This window comes from Hyperolius riggenbachi, chromosome 4 (assembly GCF_040937935.1).
Source record: "Hyperolius riggenbachi isolate aHypRig1 chromosome 4, aHypRig1.pri, whole genome shotgun sequence".
Taxonomy (NCBI): Eukaryota; Metazoa; Chordata; class Amphibia; order Anura; family Hyperoliidae; genus Hyperolius; species Hyperolius riggenbachi.
In genome coordinates, this window is record NC_090649.1 from 459,066,107 (window position 1) to 459,074,034 (window position 7,928).

General features: G+C 45.4%; 1 long non-coding RNA gene across 1 annotated transcript; it reads left to right on the forward strand.

Annotated features, from left to right (window-relative positions):
* The first annotated feature begins 88 nt into the window (after window positions 1-88).
* Window positions 89-3,244, forward strand: LOC137570973 (uncharacterized). Its single transcript, XR_011031262.1, has 3 exons — window positions 89-213; window positions 1,404-1,489; window positions 2,921-3,244. It is a non-coding gene; the product is annotated as an uncharacterized lncRNA (long non-coding RNA).
* Window positions 3,245-7,928: the final 4,684 nt, after the last annotated feature.

Genomic DNA, 7,928 nt, shown 5'->3' on the forward strand with positions numbered 1-7,928 from the left:
GTCTCTCGGGCATGTCTGGTGGGCGTGACCAAGAAGCAGCGTGTGTTTTGGGGCGCGGCCAGAGATGAGGGCGGGATTTGGTGATAATGTAATGCGCGTGGCTATAGCAACCGTTTAACTGATCTCCGGAAACCGGCGCCATTTTGACAGCGTCGAACTTGTGATCTGCCGGCCAGATTTATGTGTGCTGTGCGCCCCCTGGCGGGCACCAAGGTATTTGCCTGCCCTCTGTTAGTTGTATTGCGACGGCAGTTGTGTTATATTCCTTCATTCATCCGTTCCTGGCTGGCAGCAGTGATATTGCTGACAGTGGCCGTTTGTCTTGTTCTGATGGCCAGTAATCTTCACCCCTGGCCACCGACCAGTATCTGGCAGTAATCTTTCACCTCTGCTCAGCAATAATGGTTTATCCAGCTCTTGGCTGCCAGTAAAAGCTCCACCTGCCTTTTGTCAGATATGCTATCCTTGCACACTGTGTAATGGTAATATTATGCTCATACTCTAGCCGAGGCTACATCCCACGAATTCCATCCCTTGGCTGGCAACGATAACCTCATCTCCTGGCTGGCAGTAAAATCCCCACCTCCCCAGTGAAATCTAAAGGTGCCCATATATCATATATATATATATATATATATATATGAAGTGAAGATTCGACTAAGAGGCAAATCTCTGATCGAATTCGATCGGAGAGAGATCGAATCCTGATTGAGTTCAGGATGAAATCTCTCGGGAATCGGCAGGATCCGCCCCTTTGTCGCTCTTCCCTAATGTATAAATGTGCATGTATGTATGCGTTTATACATTACCTGTCCTGTGTCGTGGTGCCCGTCTGTCTTCTGTATCCGCCCGTTATTCATTAATCGCATACACGCTGCTGGCGTGGCACATGTGTGATGTCAAACACGGCCGAGCGAGCTATGTGCCGGTGGAGTGTATGACTGTATGGGGCTAATAGAAGAGTGGAGGATTTGGAAGACCAGGGATTTCGTCACTTGTCCCGATATCGCTTGCAGTTACAGCCTCACACCTGATAGAGGAAGTAGGCCCTACATCTTGTAGCATGTCTGACCAATTCATGCGACCAATTTTGGCCTGAAATTGGACGCATCGACAATCAGGCAAGCATTTGGCTGCACCGATTTTCATCCGTTTCAATTATAATAATGAAATCGGATGGTTGATCAGCTGCCAAGTTTCCTAATGTATGGCAACTTTTAGGATTTATCCTTGTTTACTGGTTGGCAATAATGTTATTCCCAGGGCTGAATTTGTGCAAAGGTGAAATTGATCATGGTCTAGGGAGGCTGCTGCCCAAATTGGCAGCTGGATATGGAAGTGTGAGTTGAAGTTCCCATACACCTGTCAATCTGCTACCAAATCAACTATCAGATCTCTCACAGATTTCGATTAGATGCAGCAGTGTTGTGAGGAACATGAGCTCATGGCAAATCCACTGGAGGAGGACAGGAATCGCGCCGGCGGACAGGTGAGCCTTTAACACTTTGTTTCTTAAAAGTTCCTTTAATGTATATGTGTTTTATACATGCTAATGCAAAGAAATTGTTAAAAACGAGAGAAATAGGGGTTGCTGTGCATTTAAACATGGACCTGGGGGCTGCATGTGGAATGGGATGTGAGCTCCTGCACATGTTAGGCGTGTTATATACAGAAGTGGAGCTGCACTACTAAGAGCCGGTTTACACTCTACAGATGAAAAACTGATCCATCAAACGGATCGGTTTTTATTGGGCATCAGTTTTTCATGTGTGACTCATGACGTCACGCACATGCACAGAGAGTGCCCGGCAACAGGAGCGCGATCTAGGACGTGCTCCGCCGGGCAGCGCAGGCGTACTACTCTGGGTCATTGCGACCCGGAAGTAGTAAGAGGCCCATGGATTTAGAGATGTTCGCCGGCGACCGGTTCGGGAACCGTTCGCCACATCTCTAATCTCCACCTGTGGCTGGCACTAAATAGTTAACCTCAGCCTCTGATTGGCAGTAATGATCTACATAAATAACCCTATCCTCTGGTTGACAGTCATTTTTTACCTTTTTACCCCCCCCCCCCCCCCCCAAAAAAAAGAAAAAAAAATTGGCTGTCAATTAGTATTGTCAATTGGCACTTTGCATTTGGCACTTGGCACATGTGAAGTATTTAGCAATGAGTGTAACTGAGGAAGGCTCTCTCCTTACATGACAGCGTACGCTACTATGTAAGGCGTGCATAGCACGCACTACAGAGCATTAAGCTGATTAATCAAGCCTGTAATGTATAATACTTAACAATCTAGGTTATCTTTCATTCACAGAAGTTTTCGGTTTTAAATTCATGTAATATTGTGTGTACTAGTGACTGGTATAATAAAGAATAATTAATAGGAACCAGAGCTTCACCCACTTTCATCTTACTTTGGAGAAGGTTATACGTTTCAACAGGCATGGGCTTAAATTTGGATTCGGGTGATCCGGATAGTTACTATCCGGATTTCACCCCAGTAATGCTGTGCGGGCTGGGCAAGGGGGTCAAGCTTACCAAGCTTACCCGTCTGACGTTTTTTTCGTTCGTCCCTCGGCGCCTTGCACGATGCGATCCAGTGCGCCGTCACGTGATTACAAACACTTCCTCCTTCCAGGAGGATCTGTTTGCAATCACGTGATGGCGCATTGGAACGCATCGTGGGAGGCGCCAAGGGACGAGCGAAGAAGACGTCAGACGGGTAAGCTTGACCCCCCTGCCCAGCCCGCACAGCATTACTGGGTGAAATCCAGATAGTAACTATCCAGATCACCTGAATCCGAATTTAAGCCCATGCCTGCATTTCAATGCGGCTTCAAGCAGAAGTGCTTCCCTATTTTTATGACTGTTGTTCTGGGGTCATTACCTGTATGATTAAATGTTTTTTGTTCTTGTTAGACACACAGCAGCGCTGTATGGCGTGTCACTTGGGCTCATCCAGACTTCAGCCAGGATTTGGCTTCCTGCTCTTTTGACAGAACAGCTGCAGTATGGGAGGAAATAGAAGGCGAATCAAATGACAAACCTCGTGGGCAGACTCATTGATCTATACCTACTGTATGTTGGCTTGCTGATATGAATTTATGATCTAAATCTGTGTTTCTCAACATTAACAAATCGCTGATAAGGTGCCCAGCTCTGTTAGCAATATGATTTTAAGTACCAGTTGATGCACATATATGGTATTTGTTAGTACTCCAGCTGTGCATAAATGCTTTAAAACATTATTGGATGTTTTTTAACTAAATACTGATTGATGATTGTTCATATAGGATTTGAATTCTCCTCTCTTAAACCTCAAAGCTTACCATAATGGGTTGACTATGACAAGTGCAAGTGACCCCTTGAGTCCAGCTAAAGTGCCCCCTGGGATATGGGTACCATGTGTTCAGAACCCAGGATCTAAAATATTCACCGTTTTTTTATTCTAAAGAAAGGAGTCGTGTTTTAAGGCCTCACCCCTGTCAGTGTTGTCATGTATGTTGTGACGCCTAAGAATCTCCCCATTAAACCTCAATGCTGGTAAAAAAATGTTTAATTTATTTTAGTTTTGGTGAGAAACAGACACAGGGTATATAAGGACTGTCCACGGATTAAAACTGAATCCTTATCTATTGGACATACCTTTACAAGACACTGTGAATATTAATGGAGTCCTGAGAAAATGGGTTCTTGTGATAGCTGTCCTTTAAATATGTTCCAAACTGGAGTTCAGCAGCAATTATTGGGGACCTGGAGTTGTTTAAAATGTACTGACTTCAACTCTGACTTCTAATAAACTTACACTGTCAATAAAAAAAAAATCCTAAAATGTTAAATTTCATAAATACTGTAAATGTCATAATAAATAACTTGTTTATACAGCAGTAGTAGCACTCAATCCACAGAAACTAAAATGTGAAACAAACAAAAACATTCACTTTAAAGAGGAACTGTCGTGAAAATCTTAAAGAGAACCCGAGGTGGGTTCTAAGAATCCTAAAAGCACACAGAGGCTGGGTCTGCATATAATGCCCAGCCTCTGTTGCTATACAGTACCCCCTACAGACCCTCCTGCCCTCTGCTGTGCCCCCATAAATCAAACGCCATGCTAGCGACACACAGCGTTTCGATAGCCGGCTGTTTACATCTGAAGTGTCAGTCTCGCCGCTCCCCCGCCTCCTCTATATCTCCGCTCCCCACATGCGTCTCTTCCCTCCAATCAGCGGAGAGGGAAGGGATGCAGATGCGGAGCGGCGACAGAGGAGGCGGGGGAGCGGCGAGAGTGACACATCAATAGGTAAACAGCAAGCTAGCGATATCGCTAGCACGACGTTTGATTTATGGGGACAGCAGAGCGCAGAGGGGGGCCTAAGGGGTACGCTGTATAAGCAACAGAGGCTGGGTATTATATGCAGACCCAGCCTCTGTGTGCTATTAGGATTCTTAGAACCCACCTCGGTTCTCTTTAAAATTTAAAACATACACAAATAATAAGTACATTTCTTCCAGAGTACAACGAGCCATACATTACTTTTCTCCTATGTTGCTGTCACTTACAGTAAGTAGTAGAAATCTGACATTACCGACAGGTTTTCGCTTAGTCCATCTCTTCACGGTGGATTCTCAGCATGGCCTTTATTTTTTATAAAGACATTCCTTGAAAAAGATTGATACAAAGATGCTGGCCAGCCTCCCTGCTCGCTGCACACTTTTTTGGCAGTTGGATGGAGCAACTGCCATTCACTAAGTGCTTTTAAAAATAAAGAAAACCCTGAGAACCCCCCATGAGGAGATGGGCTAGTCCAAAGTCTGTCGGTAATGTCAGATTTCTACTACTTTATGTAAGTGACAGCAACATAGTAATTTATGGCTCATTTAACTCTGGAAGAAACATACTTCTTATTTGTATATGTTTACATGTATTTTAAATTTCAAGATTTTCGCGACAGAGGTCCTTTAAGTGTACCTGAGACTAAAGCCTCCTTAGGTACCATACTTACCTGGGCTTCCTTAAAGAGACTATGAAGTCTCTTTTTTACCTTATTTTGTTATAAAGTCTTCAGCATTCACTTCTAAGTGGAATCACCGCATCCCTGCGGCAGATGTTTTATTACCAAAAAATATCCCTGCAAAGTTCCAGGACTTACAGGGCTTTTCTTCCTGGAAGAGGCATTGCTTTGCGCATTAGCTCTGCCTCGTCCGCAGTCAATCTCCACCTCTCCGGGGAGGGCGGGGAGGAGGCGGAGATTGATTGTGGAGAGGCAAAGTTACTGCGCAAAGCTCTGTCTCCCCAGGGCAGCATAATCTGCGACCTGGAAAGTTGTGGAACTTTGCAGGTCTATGTCTCAGTAATTAATCACTCATCTGCCGTGGGGATGCGGCGATTCCACGTAGAATTTAATGCTAAAGAGGATTTCATAAGAAAATAAGGTAAAAAAAGGAGATTTCAGTGTCTCATTAAAGAAGCCCCAGGTAAGTATAGAACCTGAGATGGCTTAATTTCAGGATCACTTTTAGCTCCTGTAATAAAGCAGTCACTGAATGTTCTAAACTAGATATACAAACATATCTGATTGTGACTGTATTTCTGATGTGTGCATAGAAATATGTTATGTATAATAAATGACAACTCTGCATTAAAAATAAATCCCAGTGTGTGCTTGTGTCACTAATGCAATGTCCAGCTGAGCTACTGTGCAGAAATGAGAAACTCTTACTGCTGTAGTAGAGATGGCTCGAACCGTTCATCGGGCGAATCTCTATGTGGCCTGTACTACTACCGGGTCACTAGGACCCGGAGTAGTACGCCTGCGCTGGCCCGGCGGTGCGCGTCTTAGATCGCGCTCCTGTTGCCGGGCACTCTCTGCGCATGAGCGTGACGTCACTCATGACGTCACTCAAAAGCGCAGAAAGTGCCCGGCAACAGGAGCGCGATCTAGGACGCGCACCGCCGGGCCAGCGCAGGCGTACTACTCTGGGTCATAGCGACCTGGAAGTAGTACATGGCACATAGAGACAGAGATGTTCGGGAACCATTCGCGACATCTCTACTGCTGAGCAGTAATAGCAGGAGCTTGTTTTGCCACGGGAAAGCGGCGTTTTAGCACTAGCTATAGTGCTTAACATTAATACAAGTGAAAATCATTGATTTAATCTCGCTTCAGAGTCTCAAAAACAAGATATAGATCATTTCATTGTTATTAGTAGTGATTAAGCTATTGGCAAATGAAAGGGATGAGCACTGAAAGGTTAAAATAACTCTTGTCCGCTAGGGCGACAACCGCTTTGGGGTGAGGTGGTTAAAGGGATGCTTAAACCTGAAAAACACAGTTTTGCTCACCTGGGGCTTCTACCAGCCCCCTGCAGCCATCCTGTGCCCTCACAGTCTCGATCGGATCCTCCTGTCCCCCGCCGCCAGCTATTCTGTTTTTGGCTACAGGCCTGGCCACGCGTCTGCTTCTACGCATTCCTGTCTGCAATAGCACCCTGCGCAGGCGCTGTGCACAAGGCTGATTCCGGATCAATTTCAGCATTAATTGATCAGGAATCGGCCTCTGGTGTAAGGCAGCTGACAAATCTCTCTCTTATCAGATTTGATTAGAGAGAGATTTTTCCCTTGATCGAATCTTGCGCTTTCAAGATTGAACCTTGCAGTGCTGGGTCCCTGGTTTGAATCCCAGCCAGGTCATCATTTGCAAGGAGTTTGTATGTTCTCCCTGTGTCTGTGTGGGTTTCCTACCATATCCCAAAAACATACAGATAAGTTAATTGGCTTCCTGCTAAATTGGCAATAGGGCCTAGACTATGATACATGCACTTCCCAATACATATGTAGACATATGACTATGGTAGCGATTGGATTGTGAGCCCCTCTGAGGGACAGTGACAATACACTCTGTACAGCGCTGCGTAATATGTCAGTGCTATATAATTACATAAAGCAAACCCAGCCCCTGGCAAGCTCGTAACTGGTCAAGTGTGCATAAGCTTGGAGCCATGCTGCCGTCACTCTCACAGAAGTCACAGACACCCAGTTTTACGCCTATATTTACGGAGTCAGTAAATATATGGGTGGTTGGCAACAATGCCCTGTCTTGGCAAGTGCGCAACTGGTCAACGCACGCAGCCACCGAATATTTGTATGGATCTCCATATCAAAAACCAAAGACGTCAAAATACCACATCAGACATTAATGCAAATCAATGCAAGAGTTTTATTAATTCATAAATGCACGGGAGGAGAAAAAAAACATAAAACCTGTAAAAAAAAACAAAAAACCTCTGGGGGATACTTACCTCGGGACGGGGAAGCCTCTGGATCCTAACACGACTTCCTCATCCCCCTCGGTCCCAGCAATCTAGCGCTGCAATCCCCCCCAAACTGCGGGGAGTTAAATATTTACCTACCATGAACCAGCACAGGCTCAGTGGCAGCTCTTTGTTCAGGCTAAGGTGGAAATAGCTGAGCCCGATCATATCCGCTCTACTGCTCAGGATCGAGTCCTTTGCGCCTGCGCAGTAGAGCGGATCGATCCTGCTCCGCTATTTCCGCCTTAGCCTGAACGAAGAGTCGCTACTGCGCCTGCGCTGGTTCATGGTAGGTTGTCAGCCTTTGTCGAGGAAGTTTTGGGGGAGCCAACGATTCCCCCAGGCTATAGAGGACAGGGAAGCCTCATTTAAACCCTGAGGCTTCCTCCTCCCGGGGGTTTTTCCCAGAGGGAGATTTTTTACCGTTATAGGTGTTCTTTAAAATCAATCTTAGCATTAGATGAGGAAATCATTTATCAAAACGGATATAGTTATAGTTTGCAAGGTAAATAACACATAATCAAATGAATTTAAAGACATCTAACAGTCCCATAGGGAGATCAGAGGCTCAATGAGGCCGTGAACGAGATAAACCTGCTAAAGAACAGGAGTGCAG